Source organism: Dromaius novaehollandiae, chromosome 8 (genome assembly GCF_036370855.1).
Source record: "Dromaius novaehollandiae isolate bDroNov1 chromosome 8, bDroNov1.hap1, whole genome shotgun sequence".
Lineage (NCBI taxonomy): Eukaryota > Metazoa > Chordata > Aves > Casuariiformes > Dromaiidae > Dromaius > Dromaius novaehollandiae.
Window position 1 is genome coordinate 32,107,460 of NC_088105.1, and position 17,691 is coordinate 32,125,150.

Consider the following 17,691-nt stretch of genomic DNA (forward strand, 5'->3'; position numbering starts at 1 on the left):
GGCTCAGAGAGCAGGTCCCAGAAATCCAAGATTATATGTCAGCAGGAAAAAAAAAGAAAGACCAGCCTGATGAGGTGATGGACAACTGCTGGGGTTTCCCTCTCTGGATATCCATAACAAAACTTAGTAGCGAAGCCATCCTGCCTGCCAGTCATCCCTTTTCTCACATCACCCCGTGCAGCCGTGCCCTGCCAGCTGCAGCAAGGTGCTGGGAACCCAGCGCTGCAAGCAGCTGCTTGGAGTGAAGGTTTAAACCAGCTGAAGCCTGTGTGGAGGTGGATGCCTTGAGCAGTGGAAGGCATGACTATCCTCTTGGCAGTGGTGTGGACTGAGACCAGCTGAAAGCGAGCACAAAACCATTGACTAACTAATCTGAGTTCAGTTTGCACTGGATTAGGAGCATGTCTGTCTCAGTTACTCTGCCAGCAGCTGCTTACAATTTGTTAATAAGGTTGCAGGACAACTGTCTCATCGTACCGCTTCTTCTTACCCCAGGGAATGCAGGGTAAGTGGTGTCAATTGTAACCTTCGCTTTTTCCTCCTTCCTTGTCTTTAACTGAGCTGTCACCATCAAGCAACTCAGGCATGGACATAAAATTTGCAGGGGAACAGAAGATGAGACAGAGCTCCCGTCACCTGTAAATCGTGAGCCTGGACGGTTGTGTGCAGCATGTAGATTGCCCCCTGCCCTCAGTATTGTGCTGTGCCAAAAATACACACCCCAACCCATCAGTGAAGACTTGATACAGAAATCTAAATTGAATATGTGTGCCCTTCTTTTTTCAATTGTATTTATTGCTAGCGACACCTACCAGATTCATTTGGTAGAGCAGAAAATGAGCACATGCCACATTGCCTTGCGCTCCAGTCCTGCGGAGAATAAGTGTCTGTTACAGCCTTTCATACCCAGGCTCTGCCTCACCGGCCGTTAGCGGAGGGTGTATTCATTTCTGTGGGTCCCCTGTTCAGGCCTTATACCTTACCCACAACAGTGTCCACCACATGTCTCACAGCCATGGAAAAGCTCTCCAGATGCTCTCCAGCATTTCTGCTCTCTTCCCATGACATGGTCCATCCTGGTTTGGGTTTCAACAGAGGGTGCTGTATTTTGTCTGGGGTGGAGAAGGATTTCGGGCCAAGGTGGGGACATGGGGAACAGATGACCTCTGGACTTTTTTGGGTTATACATCAACAGCGTGGTGGTCTGTGAGTCTGGAGAAGTCCCAGATGCCTCCAGATCTGCGCTGCTGTTGATTAGCTTGCCTCCAGAGAAAGTTTCCTTCAGTCCCTGGCTAGGCTGAGTTTGGCTCATGCCCTGAACCATTGGGATTTTGAGGCTTTGTGACTTGTGTCTGGGCATTAAGCAAGCATCATCAGAGGCTGCTTGCCAAGTGTAAGACTCATGCAGCTGTTTGCAGTCCCCTGTGCCCTCAGGGCCAACTGTTGTGATCAAACACAACGTTGCCACATCTCTGCAGCCTTCCTCCTGCTCCGGGACCCCAGCTGGCACATGGCAGGGCCCTTTGGTGCCTTGCTGGATGGCTACTGGGTACCCAGACATCCTGGGGGCAAGAGCAATGACGGCACCTCTCTGGAGGACCTCGTGTGTGGCTGAGTCCTCTTGGACAGCACAGTCCCCACTTGCATCCTAGCACTGTGGAGTTCCTTCGCCACTGTATGAACCAAAGCTGCCTTGCTCTGCAGACCCCAGGAGCCTCAAGGGATCTGCTGCAGCCAGCTGTGACCCAAGCCAAGGACCCTTTGCAGAGCTCTTGCTTGATGCACATATGTTTCTTCTTTTTTTCTTTTATTAGCCTCTCATTGCTGTGACCCAGGATAGTTCTGAGCACACGCTAGTCCATGCAACATTCAAGAACAAAAATGCCAATTGGGGATCTCATGCTCTGTTTGCAAATACTCAAGTCACGTGTTTTGGCTGTCGGCTCTCTCCCATGCTCCTGTGTTCAGGGAGGTTGGCATAGTGGCTGGCCGCAATCTCGTTGTGTACCTTCAGTGATTGCTGCTGAAAGGCTGAGGGGTTTTTTTTTCTTTTTTTTCCAAGGTCTCCTCTTGCAGCCTTGGCTATGAATTTCATTCCACTTATTCATCAAAGACTCTGCTCATGTGCTGTGTTTGGGCTCTCAGTGGTTGCCTTGGACATTTAGGTCAATCACAGATATTATTTCTGTCCCTGGCGCTAGCAGTTTCTCATCCTCAGCCTTCAGCTTTGTGTCTTAACTATAAATAAAACAGCATTCACTTGGAGCACAGTGGGAAGAGGCAGCAATGAGCTTGTTTCCCAGGGAGGGGTGATCATTTTAAGCATCTTGACCCCTCAGAGAACTATCAAGCCCCACATTAAGCTGTTGCTTCAGTAGGAAGCCTGGGGAAAATTAGGGGGATGAAAATAGTCATTAGAGCTGCACTGTAAGGCAGCATGGACTTGCAATGCATTATTCACATGCCAGACAACTCCCTGTGTTGCAGACACTCGTAACCAAACTGGGAGCACCTGGAAAACACGGGGAGACAGTGCTCGAGCTTGAGATGTGCAGAAACGATTGCATTTGTTTTGGTCCTTGTAGGTGCTGGGTTAACACACAACTGATGTTCCTGAAGGGACTGAACACCAAATGATGGAAGTTTCACTAATCCAAACACTTTGGGACCATGATTCAGGTTAGGAAATGTTCTTGTTGTTGGCAAATGCCCGTGCCTAGACCTGTTCTGACCATAGGCTGCTGAGGCTCTTTCTCTGCAGATACGTATTTTGACATAAAATAAAACAAAAGAAAGAATATATTTTAAATATAAGTACAAAAAAGAAGAATTTACTGGTGGATTTACTTAGCTCAGAGGTTTTGGAAGATGGCGTGTCTGGTGTACAGGCAATGAATAGCTGCTAATTTGGGGGAACTGTCATTCTGCAGCCAATTGTTCTCTAATGGCCTATGGATGCAAATTTATGCACTGGTAAGTAGAAGAGGATGTTTTTTCTAATCATTCTGGGCAAAAAAAAATTTGAAATATTGGATAGGAATGGGATTTGGGAAAACCTGCTAAAATACACGTCAGGCAGTCATCTGCTGGTGTAAATTATTCCTACCCTAGAGCAGCAATGATTATAAGGTCTAAGTCTTTGTTTAATCTCTTGCTTCCTTATGAGGGCAGGCATATTGTTTTGTCATTTATTGGAGTCATTTTGCAAAGTGGAGCTGGGGTGTTTTCACAAAGAGTTTATATTGCAAATGATTGATGGAGCTGATTCCACTCCAGACACTCACGTATCCCTCTGCTGCATAGATTGGAGCTGAGCACTTTTTATTTCCTTACAAGGGAAATGAGCTCTGGCGAATGGGAATGAGACAAATATCACATTATTTGGGGGCTGAGAGATGGGGGGGAGGCAAAGAGCAATTTTTTTCTGGGTTTGTATGGTACTCGCTCTTCTCTCTTTTCCCTACAATGTTTGAATACTTTTTTTCCACTGAAACAATCTCCCAGCCACCTGTTCATTATTGTATTCTAAAACTGCACTTGAGGTGATGAATTGTGATGCTCAAAAAACCACCAGTCCTCTGCCTTTCAGATTTCCAGCCACTGTGGAAAAGCACAGGCCAAACTGGGGGATCCTGAGAAGCTGCTGTGTGGGGAGCAAGGTCGAATAGGGTGAAACACACGGCCCCTGTGCTCCTGCTCCACGGTGAGCGCAAATGCCACCTGGCCGCAAGCGTGGGGGCCCGGTGGCTCGGTGCGGGCTGGCTGCTGAGCCCTGGCGGAGTCGCTGCAGGGATGGCACCGCCGTGCTGGCGGCTCTGACAGGCACTATCGGTCCTCCTCAGAAAGGCACAGCTTTTCCTCTTAGCTGCTGTTCCTACCCATTGATACTAGTTTTATCACTGCGAACCCCAGCTCTTTGCAACTGGTTCATGCCCCCCAGTACTTAGCCCATATTTAACCATTGCTGAGGATAAAACACAGGGTCACGTTGCAATCGTACATACTTGCAAATCATCTTTTGTCCAGCTGGCCCATGAAGTACACTGCAAAGCTCATTAACAGATTGCAACAATTGATTATCTGGTGCGGGAATCGCTTTTGCTAACTGCTGAATGCAACTGTCTCCAGGAAGCAGCACAGTGAGGGAACAGCAAAACTCACCTGGATATTCAGGGCTGGAACTTGAGCTGCCGACCTCCAAGATGATGTAGGAATCCGATAGTAAGGCTGATCATTATGTTTTCACTTGAAACTTTTCAGTGAAAAATAGAATTTTCAACTAAATGTCTCTTTACTCAAAAAAATATTTTTCAGGAAGACTTTGGCTATTTTGTTGAATGAAGTTCCCCTCTTCTGCCCCAAACTGGGAAGCATTTGCATTGAAATGAATCAGTCTTTCAAACCAGGCCAGCAATTAGGAGCAATTTTCTCATGGCCTTGGATGTACCTTCGACTAAATAAAGTTACATTTTTTTTTAACTCCAAAGTAAGCAGATTAAAACATAATTTTTTTCTCAGTCCAAAACTCAAGACCTATTGCTAAATCTGTAATGAATTTGTACTCTGGGCTATTAATTGCCTTGCAGATGTTAAGCCATAGGATTCCAGTGCAGAAGTGGATCAATAGATGTTGAGATTACATTATCCAACTGTTTTGAAACCCAAATAATCACTGCTTGAGCTTGTTTAGTTTGGGCCTGAGACAAAAGTCAATTCCTGCCCTGTGGACATTTCTATAAAGTACAGTTGACATAAGAAATGATGAGACTCTGGAAAACTAGATTGAGCCATAAATATTCAGCTCTGCAGTGGATCTGAGAATAATAATTTAACTTTCCCTAATGCCCAGCTCTCAGAGTGCTTAACAAACTCTCTATTCTTGGCAATCCTCAGCTGTTTAACAATTCAGAGCCTCTAATCCATAACTTGGGAGGGAAAAATGAAGATTTGGTTCAAATAACCCCCTAGCCCATAGAGTCAGAAGAGCTTCGCTGTAGCATTTGCAATCAGCTAAAAAGAACAGCGCAGCTTGGAAGAGGTTGTCCCTGTCTGTAGGTATCCACAGCTACTCTGTTTAGGCTCTCCTGCTATTTTTTGCCTCTTCATAAGTCTGTGTTTCCTAGCAGGGGCATCACCTACGGGCACCCGTGGGCAGTTTAAGCAGGCGATGTGGAGGGAGGGTGCCCTTCCCCAGCAGCCGCTGCTGGGGGGGACCTGGCACCCGCTCACGCGCCAAAACGGCCAGCTTTGCCTGGACGGCTGATCGCTGTCCTTCCCGGCAGGTACCTCTGTCCTCCCTGCAGCTGCAGCCCTTCTGGGCAAACCTCCAGCCTGTCTCGCCTGGCAGGGCTGGCAAATTCGCTCCTGGTGCACCCCAGGAGCAGCTTGGGAGGTGAAGCACAGGCGATGCTAAAGCTTGTGTGTTTCTGCACAGAGGCCATGTGTGATTTTTAACCTGAATGGGGCAACCTTCCACCCAGGGAATCCGCCCCGTGTGCATAGTGGGGGTCCTATGGCAAATCTTTAGCAGGGTCAGGACTTCAACACAGTTCTCCACACTCCTGGGCTGGTGTTTTAACCACCAGGAATGCTTCCTTCCTCCTGTTTCTCTGCCTTTTTTCAGGTGTTGCCACATTCTACCCTGGCAGAGATAATGCGACAGAGGGGCTCTTTCTGCTGAGCTCTCTCTTAGTCTTCCCAGTACCTCTTTCCTCTCTTTCTTGCTGGCAAAGTGCTCTGTTGTTGTTATAGCAACCTCAGTGTGGTTAAGTCTCTAGAGGCAAGGTTTATAGGGAGCGGCGATATCTTTTATTAGACCGGCTGATACAGCTGAAAGAAAAAAGAATTGTAAAAATGGGGGAGAGAGGCTTTCTGGCTTGCAAGCTCTTTGCAGGTCCCCAGAGCTGTGGGCAGCGGATAATGAAACAGATACTGAGGACAAAAAGATGACAAGCCTCAGGCAGATCATTGGCTTGGTGTGAGCATCTGGGAAGGGGCAAATCTGGCTCAGCCAGCTTGGGAGCACAGCAGCACAGCACCTTTGGCATTACAGTCCAGGCTGCTCTGGAAAATTAGGTGGAAAGCACCGATTCGATGGTAAATGTGTCCTGCTTTTGACACTGGCTTTTCCGGTCAACAGTCTCACAGTGCTATTTTGCCTTGATGGGTAGAGTCACAGCAGAATCGTCAAAAACATCTCACAGGCACTAGCTGTCATGATCACTGCTGCTAGCATCACCGTGTCCAGGGCCAAAATCCAGTCTCTCCAATCTACCCACCTTTATTTCTTTTAACCTGTGATCAAACTGGTCAGAGCAATCCTCGGCAGCATCCGTCCTTGCCAGTCCTGTCTGGGTACACTCCCCACCGGATGCATTTTACAGAAGAAAACACTCCCTGAAGCTCATCAGTAAGACAGCTCCCAAGCCAACTTTTTTCCAGGCCTCTGGTCTAATCCCGAGCCCCTGAGTCCAACACCAGCCCTCAGCTGTGCCTGTTGCTTGTGGCTCTTCCCACAACTCTCCAACAGCTTCCTCACCCCGGTCCAGCCCTGCTAGTCCACTTTGTCCTGGGTCCCATCTCTGGCATCCATCAAGCATAAGCCACCTCTTCCAGGTACCTCATCACTCAAGCAGACTGAGCTCCTGATGTTTGTACATCCTCATCAATCAGCAATCACCTCTTGATGTACAGTGGGTATTTACCTGAGTGGTGTCTATTTCATATTCCGACTGCTGGGAAATCTGTGGTTCAGCTTGTCAGGTTTTGGTTAAATTTACAGCTTGATGATAGTTTTATATAACACCTAGCTCAGGGCAAAAAGCTTTGCACGCACTGATGTAAAAGCTCTTTTCTTTCTGTCTGATGTTTCTAATCTTCGATATTGTTCAAGTGGAAAGTCGCATTTCATTTTGCATATTCTGTTATGTTTAACTAGACCTTTGTAGCCTCTTGAACAGAAAAAAAAGATCAGGCAATAATTCATAGCCTGTCTGCTGAAGAATACCCAAACACATAAAAGAAATGTAAATTAATTCAACATCAAACAGGTGGTGTACAGGGAAGTGTGGACTAGCTGCCGGGGTGGGAGGGGGGGGCTCACTCACGATGACTGTGCATGTGGCCCAACAAGACATTGTAGGATGGAGTCAGCTCTTCCAAGCCAAAACTAAAAAGGCAAGAAAGGCCTGTACTGACCAATTCCATCTTTGCAAGACAAGGGGAAGCTGCACAAGTTTATCTAAAGGCAGTGCAAAACTGGTCATGAGTAACCAGCAGAAGAAAGGCAAGAACAGCTATGCTTTGCTAAAAGCCCTGCTTCTTTTCCACCTGCTTCTGCCTACCAAAAAACCCTGCATCAAGCCTAATGGTGCTCTTTGAGCCTCCACCACTCCAGTCATCTCTGCCGCCTCCCCTGAGCACCCAAGGGTGCCCTTTGGAGTTTCGGTGAGCAGTATCAGGTGGGTCCCAAAGAGCAGCATGTGCATGGCCTCACACAGGGACATGTCTGCTGACTCAATAGGACAAGCCCTGGTCTTCTTTGATCATAGAAACAAGAGCTGCAGGGAGAGCAAAGGAGGGATGTCTTCAGCAAAAATGCCCTTTGCTCACCAGCTGCTCCAGTGCTGTTTCTCTCAGCAGAGGGAAGAAATTGGCTCTTAGCAACGATGCGAAACAGAGCTGGACTTCACGAGAGCATATAAGTCATCCCCAGCAGGTGTGCATCCCATCTGTTTCCCTGCTTCCCCAGCACTTTCTTGCTGGTTGCCTGGCACCACTCCCACCATCAGCCAGCACGGTGTGTCAGCAGGTGAATTTGGCATAGCCTGTGCCTCAGATATCCCTCGATGTCCGTTGCCACCAAGAGCATTAGCCTAGCCTTTTTCCCAGCCTGCAGCAGAGTCCCTGAGAAACATCCAGGCAGTCTTCCAGCTCTGAGCAGAGCTTCTGCAATTAGGTTAAAATTACCACTGTGAGCAGATAAACTCCCTCCTGGTCATGTCAGGAGGACTTGCACAGCTGGGACTGTGGAGAGTGAGCACACTCTTAGCCACTCTGGAAAAACGCCATGTAATGGGGACATATTGAAATTATGCAGTGTCCCAGAAAATTTTTTTACCAGGTGCATTGACCATTTTGTTAAATCTCTGTTAATATTAAAACACAGTTGAGAACCACAAAAGACCCTGAAGAAAGCACCATTTTGCGCCAGCGTTCACCCAAGTCTGGGAACAGCTTTCCCAAAAGTATGGACTCTAATCCTTATTTCTCATTACGAAGGCCATTCATTTAATTCAGGACATTGAACAGTTTGGAGAAGGAAAGAGTCTTGGGTTGGAAAAAGGTAACGACCCTCAGCATTTTCATGGTGTGAATGTTTTGGACAAATTTTATAGGAAATCACTGCTTGTCATTGAAGGTTCAGTTATTCAGCTCCTGTTGAAGTTACCAGGGAGTTTACTCTGGACTTCTCCTGGTATAAGTGGAAGCAGAATTTGGCCCCATCAGCGTGATCATAAATATGTCCCTGAGCCCAAAATTGCACCTCCAGATTCCTCCTCTAGGCCGAAGGGCTCAACTGCGTGATGATTTTTTCCCCCTCAGGAAGGTTTTGCTGAATTAGCAGAACGTGCTGATGGTGTAGTCTCCATGAGATATGACTGACCTGAACAGGTCAGGACCAGGCTGTGAGACAGAGGCGGGATCCAGACTGAGATCAGCAAAGAGCTCCCAAGCTCCAAAATTAGAGTAAAGGCTTAAATCTAGGTGATTATCCCAATCTAAGGACCATTACTCATCTCTTCCTCTGCACCCTCATCCATTTCTGTCCAGACCAGTACACATGTTGCTACAGAAAGTGAAACTGGGGAAATAGCAGCGTTCTCAGGGCCCTTCATGAGCACAATTAGCAGAGCTTCAAGAAACTATGACAGAAGGCATCTAGGTACCAACGTGACCTTCCAAACATCTCTTTGCCCACTCCTGTCTTCGCTGAGGAGGAGAAGCTTCTTCGCAGATACCAAGCTGTTCTACTCTCATGGCCCATTTACACTGCCAGCCCATGCGGCACCCCGGGCTGCAGCGTGGTGCTATCGTTACTGTGTCGATGCCATGGCAACATGTGCTGCATGAGAGCACACGCTCTGGGCTACTAATCAGTACACGGGAAGGAATATCCTAACGTAACTTGCTTTTTTCTCCAAAGATCACCCATTTCTCCTTCCTTCGTCTTTCTCCTTCCTTCACTAGTGTTAAATGGAGTTGGGAAATCTCGCAAGTCAATATGGTGTTTCAGTGAGTGTTTACCAGGGTCTTGAGATCTGAGCTATGAAGCTGGGTCTTGTGGCATGTGTCTTAAACTCAGGATGCTACCACTGGCTGAAAAGGCCCTTCAGTCTTGTCCAGGTCACCTCTGGGATCACAGGCTGCACTCTGCCTTTGCCATAGTAGCTGGATTTGGCTAAGAGCACAACACAGCTTTGCCTTCCCTATTTGTGGCTTCCTCTGAGCCCTTCTATACCGTGTTTATTATCTGCACTGGGGATCCAACTCATGGATCCGAAACGACAAACCAAGTGGAAACAATCAAAGAGCTAGGGACCAAACCGGGAAATCCATCTGTGTAGCAGAGACACAAGTTCCTCTAGGCACCCTTTTGAGACAGAGCGATCGGACCTTTGGTTTGATTCAGTATGGCTTGTTCCTCCCTGACTTCTTGCTGGTCCATTTACCAGTGAAAGCTCTCTCCATTCTCCACCTGAGGAAAGCGTTGTATTGACTCTCCTGATCTAGAGCGTAGTGGAAACCAAAGAAAGCCTGCCTACCATGTCAGCGATAGGCATTTTTTACATATATGTAATAACTAAAATGTAAGTCCAATGTACTCTTGTGTGTCCATTGAGCAAAAGCACCAGAAAAGGCTTAGGGGAGAGTGATCACCAAGAAAGCTGACTGGACCATGTTAAAATAGCTGCTTCCTCGCCTAAAGCAGGAAACCTCTGTGGAGGTCATGCACAGCCAAAACTGATATAAGGCTGCTGCCTCCTGGGTAAGTCCTCAAGAGTCAGAAGGAACAGAAGTCCTGCTCGTGGCAGGAGAACACCAGCCTGCCTTTCAGAACGAAAGGGTGGTTACAACATCTTGGCACCAAACTCCCACTGCACATTGGAACAGATCTTGGGATAATCCACATGGTGAGGCAGCAGAGCTATAGGATTAACTTTTGACAGACACTGAAGTGCTTTTTGAGGTATTAAGAGCTTCCACCCCTTAATCCCAGAAACCAAAGGGAGGATGACATTATATCCTGGTTGGGAAGGTCATACTTTTTCAGCATTGTCTCGCCTCATCCTGCATGCTGCTACATGCAGGATATATGGCTCTATCCTGTACTACTACCATCTAATCTGATCACACTGACTCTGATTACATTTAAGCAGCTGATAAATAGCATATCTGCAAGCCACTTGCCCGCTACAGCCAAAGTGGCTCTTTCTGTAGGGAGTTAATTAAATCCAAGAATATATGGCCTTTTTTGCTGTCATAGAACTTGGCCTTTGGGGGCAACCAGAGGCATCAGTCTGAAGGGAAACAATCTGAGGAGCCTGCACAGAGCATTTCTGTTTAGGAAGATCGTTACCACTGTGGTCCCTAGAAACTGTGAAGCTCAAATGTGCAGCCCATTTCAGAACTTGTCTGGAATTTCTCAACAAAACAGGTGTGACTAGAATATGTTGACTCCCTGACAATATTTTGGCCAAATATATTGGTTTCAGCTACATTTTTTCTGCACGAGTTCCATTGACCTAGGATTGAAGGCATGGAGGGGAAAGGCAGGGACAGGAAAGATGCAGGAGAAATGACAAGAATCCAGCAGGGACAATACACTCGTTCTGTAGAACAATGGGACTTGTTCCTCTAAAGTTAGCAGACCAAAGATGTGAGCCTGTTCTTCCTTCCTACTAAGCCTAAAGTTATTATAGAGAGGGCATCTCAGTTTATCCTTTTTTGTTGAAGAATTAAATAACTTATTCTTTTTTCCCCAATAGGCAGTAGACAAATAACTTAGCCTTAAAGCAGCGTCAAAGATCAGCAGATCAAAGCAAGCCAGGATTCCCATACCAGGCTTCAGAGATCATTTCTTATACCTACATGTCCTTTTTGAAATTTGAAGGTCTGTGTCCTTAAGTGGTACAGTTCTTGATGATGGTGATTGTGCTTAAAGACAGTATTATGTCACTACCATCAATAACTCATCAACTTGGTGCTGGAGAACAGCTGGTTGAAGTTGATCCCATCTTTTTTGGACTTAATTTTAGTGGAAGAGTTCCAAAATTTGCAAGCATAATGGTGCATCCCTCACGGGAACAGCCAGGGATGGCTTGTTTGGTCCGTAGTTAGGAGTGGGCCTCAATTACTCCTAGATGCCAGGCCCTCAGAGCTGCTGCCATCCTGTCATTTACAAGATTGCAACTCATTTTGGAAAAGTGGCCTGAGTACACCCCTGTCATCCGTCTTCTGGCTGTTAGGACTGCACTTAGACATAAAGCCATCAGATCTTCAGACAACAGCTCTAGCAAGCAGCTGCATATCATAGCATCAACAGCCTGGAGAACCTCAAGCAATAGACCTGGTCCCCCTTTGGTGTCACAGCAGGCAATGGGACTTCTCATTCCTCTGCAGGACCCAGCTAGTCCATGGCAGAATCCACACTAGAAGCTAAGGGGTTGGTCATGCACACCTTGCTGAAGATAGGTGCACATCTGGCTTCTGGGCTGCCCTCAACTGGAGCAAGAGTCAAGGGGAGCAGTAGACCGAGGCCACAGATCGAGAAGCCTCAAAGATTTCAGAAATCAGGTTGAGTCCAGATATAGCAGAGACAGAATCAGATTCAGGTTAGCCTATCCCTACAAATAAACAGACATGTTGAAACTTAGAGCTGAACAGACAGTAAATTACAGCTGCATCCCGCAGAGAGGCAGAGCTATACAGACATTAATGGTGACTTACCCTGTCTTTTAGGTAACACATCCAAAGTGCGCAGTAAACTCTTAGGACTGCTCTTTTTCTCACTGCTGCCTCCTGATTTTCACCTTCCAGAGCAGAAAGGTCTTCGTGGAAACAGATTTTAGGCTAGGTTATGAGCTCTAAACAAGTCTCTGGAACCAGGGGCATTAATTTGGAAATGATTGAAGGCTACTAGAGGGTTTTGCACTGCTTTGTTTGATGATGGAAGATTGCACACAAAATGAAAATTGCCAGAAGTGCATGGTGATCCCAGGCTGCACACAAGCCAGGCAGAGCTGTATCCTGCTCAGCAGTCACCCTTCCAGCCTGGTTTTTAGCCAGGGTGGCAGAGCACATTAACCCCCGCTTCAGCTGACTGCTCCCTCTGCCAGAGACGCTGTGCCCACCGGAGAGCCTGCACTGAGGTCTGTTGTCGTGACAATGGGAGAATTAAAGTTACTCTTCATGTTCTCCATTTTTACCCTACTAAAGAAATATGCCAGCTGCCCATCTTGTTCACTGAAGAGTGAACTGTCCAAGCACAGGGTTGCTGGGAGGTGTTAAAGACCAGCCAGTAGGTCCTGTTACATAAAAGGAGGTCCAGCTGTTGCGACACCACAACATGTTTCAGCAAATCTAACCTGTGTTTCCTCCTCTGCCACCAAATCTTTACATGACCTCAGTCACATCACTTAATATCCCAGTACATCCACTTCCCTGCCCCTAAAATGGAAATGTGCATCCCTTCCTCCCACCTTTTCCCCCATGTATTTCTACCCAGACTGTCAGGTCTTGGTAGCAACAACGGCTTCTTGCCATTTGTCACATGTACATCTCCTGGCACCACTGGGCCCTACAGGCACTGATGTAATAAACCCATAGTGCCTGCACTTCAAGTGCTCTTATAAATGTAGGGAGCGTGATGTAAATTCTTAATGCTATTCACTATCTCCACCTGCTGTTACGTATTTCACTATGAAGACAGTAAGGCAAAATATTTCACACTGAATGGCCTTTCTCCTTTCCTCTCCTTGGCAAACGCGCATTGCACCTGCTAATTAACAAACGTACTCCATCCACATTGACCAGGGCTGGCGCTGAATCGAACTTTGAATGCCTTTTCAGTGCCATAGCCTCGTTAATAATTACTTTTATGACTCACTCCACTCCATGCTGCTGGAGCGCCATTAAGAGAACTGACAGCATAAATAACAGAAATATTAAACCTAATGATGTTGCGAGAGTTAGCCCTGCTAAAGTGCTTGTGGTGTCATGAGGGGGGAGCCTTTCCCTTAAGCAGTTGTCCCTTCCAGGGGTACTTCATTCTCACCCTGGTATGGCAGAGGAAAGTCAGCTTGTTGTTCCCCTGGGATGTCCTTCTGCTGGGCCCTGGGTGCAGCCCTCAAGGGCCACCTCACCTTGCCTAAATCATTGCGGGAAACGCACCAGCTTGACCTACCTTCATGGATTTCCTTCCCAATTCTGCAGTGCCCGAGGGATGCCCAGCCCCATGCTGATGGATGGATGGTAACTTCCATCTCCGGATGCTTCTAACATGATCATTTTCATCCCAAACCCTGTGGGCTTTTCCAGATAGCTCCATTCACCCCTGGAAAGCAGAATTTTTCCTTGGTGCCTCAAGGACCCACCACACCACTGAACATTTATTCCCTGCAATGAGTGGAACGAGCTTTCTCTTTGGAAATGCTGGGCCAGAAATAAGAAGCAGAAGTCAGCTTTAATGCAGCTGTAGTAATGCTGAAGTTATACTAACAATGAATTTGAGCTGAATTTCTGCCAATTTGCTCTCGTTTTTCTACTAATTTATAATTCACAGGACTGGATTTAGTACTTCCCAAATTAGCTTTAAGTAGCCTATCTAAGGATGACAAAGCATTTTAGATGAACAGAATGTGACAAAGAGCCTGATGGGTTTAATATTAGAGTTTGGCTCAAACAGGGAGTTTTCCCTGCTTATATTTCCCAATAGCAAAACTGTTTCCCTGAAATAACCATTTCATTTACTTGTTAAAGAAAAATTCAATTTGTCTTTTTTTTTTTTAGACAGTTCCTCCCTTTTGCCTTTGTTGCCACAAATTCCCTAATCTTATTATTCTTGGGTGTTAGAAAAGAGTAATCATTCAAACTGTGAAATCAAAGACAACAGCAACACTTCCAGGGAGGGTGACTTAAGTCAGAAGAATTAATTCTCCCAGCAGACAGCTCTGTTTTAGAACAAATGTGATTTTGTGGATTGAAGCAACATTTTTAGTTAAGCTCTGTGAGAATATATGCACTCCAGGGCTTCTGGGAAACTCAGCGTTATGCCAGAGAAGAGCATCAAGTCAAATCAAGAAGAATCAAGAGCAAACAGGACTATACAGTAAGCCCACCACTGAGTTTACTGCAAAGAAAACCCGTCTCCGAGTATCCTGCCCAGAATCACTGAGCTCTAATGCCCTGAACAAGCGATTCTTCAGCTCCTTACCGAGTGTCTGAATGTGGCCTGCCCCAAAAGTGTGTTATGAGGTTTAACTGAGAAAAGAGATTTTTTTCTCTCTCTCTCTCTTTCAAATGGAGCAGGCACCCAGGCAGGTAGGTCTCCATACAGCCCAGGATCAAGGTGTGGAAAGCCTTGCCCCAGGGTGGCCAGATGCTGAGAGTTTACGTAAGTTTGTGAAGCAGAGACCAGACATATTCTTGGGAAAGACCTTGTCAAAGAGCCATTAAATGTAAAGTCTCAGAGGATCCCTGAGTTAACTCAGTATTTTGGGAAATATCACTGCAATCTTGCCCTCTTCCTGTCCACTTTCTACAGCATCCACTGTTGGCTGCTGCTGGAGACAGAGCACTGGGCTAGACAACCTGTGAGCCTGATCCAGTCCAGCATGATTAATTTTCCTGATTTCTGTGACACAAGGAATGTGTGTCCCCCCGCCTTTGCACCCTGCCCAGTCATTCACTGGCAACAGAAAGGCAGCATGGTGCTTTGCTCTGGGAAAAGCAAGGCCAACATTTTGATCTGAGCTGACATCCACTTTTTAGTTCTGTGCCTCAGTTTCCCTTTTCACTTTGTATCTTTCTATTTACACTGGGCATGGGCTGCCTTACTTGTGCCTACAGAGCACAGCACCAGAGGCATGGATGAGCCCCTTGGTCACCACTGTGGCATAAGACCTTGTTCAGGGAGTAATTTTCAAGGGTTTACAGCCCCGAAGAAGGGTTTATCCAGAAAGGATCCAGCAAAGATCTGCCCTGGCTTTGGGTCAGTGTTTTCAGAGGAGGGATAAGAAAGAAAAGACACTTTCAAGACCAGCACCCAGAGGTGGTATGAGTATCTCACCCATGGGAGAACAGAGCTCTAAAGGATCTTGATAAATTGCAGTTATGTTCCAGTAATCCCCCAAACAGACTGAGGGCCAAAAAGGCAGGGGGAGGTGGGGGTGGAGGGGTGGCCAGCCCTCAGACAGGCCTAATGACCTTCTCAAAGAATAAATGGAGGCAACAAGGCAGATAGACAACAGGGGACGATCTGAGTGCTCCAGGGGTCAGAAAGCCTCCCTGGCCCAGAGTCCAGCCCTGTCAGGCTGAAGGTGCCGGGATGGAAATTGCCCCTGGAAAAAAGAAGGCTTAAAGATGCAAGGACTACAGGGAGATCTCAAGGACTCCAAGACCAAGCTTGTACTGACACTTGTACACCCCTTGAGCCCGAGGCTGGGAAGACAACCTTCAGGAGCTTTCCACGCTCTGCCATGGCGTTCACCTCCACAACACAAACAGCTCTGCAGCTCCCATGCACAGTCCTAACTGCCAGCCAAAGGTTATTTTTCTCCAGTGGACTCAGCAGCCAGGTGAAAGGTTCCCGGCTCGGAAACCAAAGCCAGCTATTTATTTGCACAACAGCTATGGGTGCGGGAAGCAGCAGCGTGTCCCCCTGTAAGGTGCCTGCAGAAGCCAGGCCCCGGGGTTCATCAGCAGGGCATCCTTCCCACACACAAAGTCTGTCTGAGCCAGCTACAGAACTGAGGGCACCCAGTGCCAGCTAATGGGATAAAGCACCAGCCCATTGCAATGGGAGAGGGAGGATCAGCTCCTAATGACAGCATCATGCTTGCCTGGCTCAGCTGGAGATAAGAAGATAAACCATAGATCATACTGATTTCTCATACTATGGTAACGACAGAAGAGGATTTGTCTCCAAAAGTAGCACCTTTTCTGCCTATGTGTCAGCAAAGGAAATCATTTTCTCTCTGGCTTTATGGCAAACTTCATCAAATATTCTTCTGGCACCACGCCAGTGAACAATATACAATGCTCCGTTGCTGCATATTAATGCCATAAACACAAGCAAAGATTTCAGCAGGGAAGATCTGCTGCCACGGTTTTGGAAGGCTACATTGATCTCTGGAGGCATGGCTTATTAAAAGCACCAGTGCAGAAAGCTCTGGCTTTCCAGATCTGATGAAAGCAGGGGGTCTGGTAAGGAACCATAAGCCCCAAAGCTGCCCGTGAAATGTGGTGCTCATGTGGAGGCAAAACTCAGCAAGATCTTATTTTAGGGGTGCCTGGAGGATTGAATAATAGAGCAGTTGTCAAGTGTTTGGATTGGAAATTTTGTGTGGAACCCGAGAAGCTTTTTTCCTGGCAAAAACATCATGAGAACGAATGTCTTCTCAGGACAGGCCAATTTCAAGAAATCAATGTTTCCTGACAAAAATTTGCTCTCTGGAAAAACTCCTGGGGAATCTTTGCATGCAAGCGTGCCTTGAAAAATCAGATCGGTCCTCCCAGCCCTCACACCCTCCATACCCTGAGAACTCAAAACCATGTCAGTGTTTGCAGATCTCACAGTGAAAGACTGAGAGCGATTACAAGTAGTAGGAGATCTGCTGATGGAAATGACAAAATATCCTCTCCACAGACTTTTTAAATTAAACTGAACAAAGCCTTGGAAATGAGACTATAAGGAGCAATCCTCACTGACTAACTGATGGTCTAGACATCTTCTGAAACCCAATGGTTCACTTTGAGCCTCGATGCCCATCTGCCAAGAGCTTCCCACCTCCCGCAACAGTGCCCTGCCAGAGCTGCCGCGGAGAGGCCAGCTGGGACAGCAGTAGGTGTACCCTCAAACTGTCCATGATGGCACACACCCAGACAGGCTCGGGGAGATCTAAATTAACACAAAAATAAAAAACAGCCAGCTCCTGACTTCCTGACAAAGTGTGTGAGGGTAGGTAGCATTGGACAACCCCAGCAAAGATGCTCCATGCATCATGTCCTGAAGGATGGAAGAGGTCAGCCAGCCTAGCCTAATGAAAGAGAGGCTCCAGGAAATCTGCAACATATCCAAAATGCTTCAGAGAAACAAGTTTCTGGGAGGCAACAAAGGTATCTCAGTCAAAACCCATTGTTGGCACAAGAATAAAAAGGAATAAATTAATCATGACTAAATTTGGGTTGGGAACTGGAAAAAGCTAATTACACGCCAAGTAACTTTCTTATTTGATTCCCCCAGATGGACAGAGAAGCTTGTGATCTAGGTTAGTGCTGGGGCAGGTATCCCAGGGAGGACTAATGTAGGCTGGAAGTCCAGAAGAGCAGCAGCAGATGCTCAGCAAACACTCGTCTGTTCTTTTCTCTCTCTCATCCTTTTTCCTCCATGGCCCCACTTTTAAAAAAGAA